The following is a 324-nucleotide window of genomic DNA, read 5'->3' as shown; positions in this document are numbered from 1 at the left end:
AGGAATGAGGTGAAGGTGCTAACCCACCATGATTGCTAACTGGGGCTTATGTGTCTCCATGTACAGTTTGCTCATGCTCTCTCGTCTTATAGCTGATCTATAGGTCTCTGTAGCATCCGCAGTGGCATGATGGGACTCAGAGAAGCACATACAACCCTTACATCGAGAGCAGCCCTGCCGAGAGGGACTTGGGTGGATGAAAAGCTGGACATGAGCCAGCAATGTGCCAACCGTACTCTGGGCTGCATCAGGAGAAACGTGGCCAGCAGGTCAAGGGAGGTGATTCTGCCCCTCTACTCTGCTCTGGTGAGACCTCACCTGGAG

This window comes from Egretta garzetta, unplaced genomic scaffold, assembly GCF_000687185.1.
Source record: "Egretta garzetta isolate BGI_Z169 unplaced genomic scaffold, ASM68718v1 scaffold323, whole genome shotgun sequence".
Lineage (NCBI taxonomy): Eukaryota > Metazoa > Chordata > Aves > Pelecaniformes > Ardeidae > Egretta > Egretta garzetta.
This window is presented reverse-complemented; position numbering follows the sequence as displayed.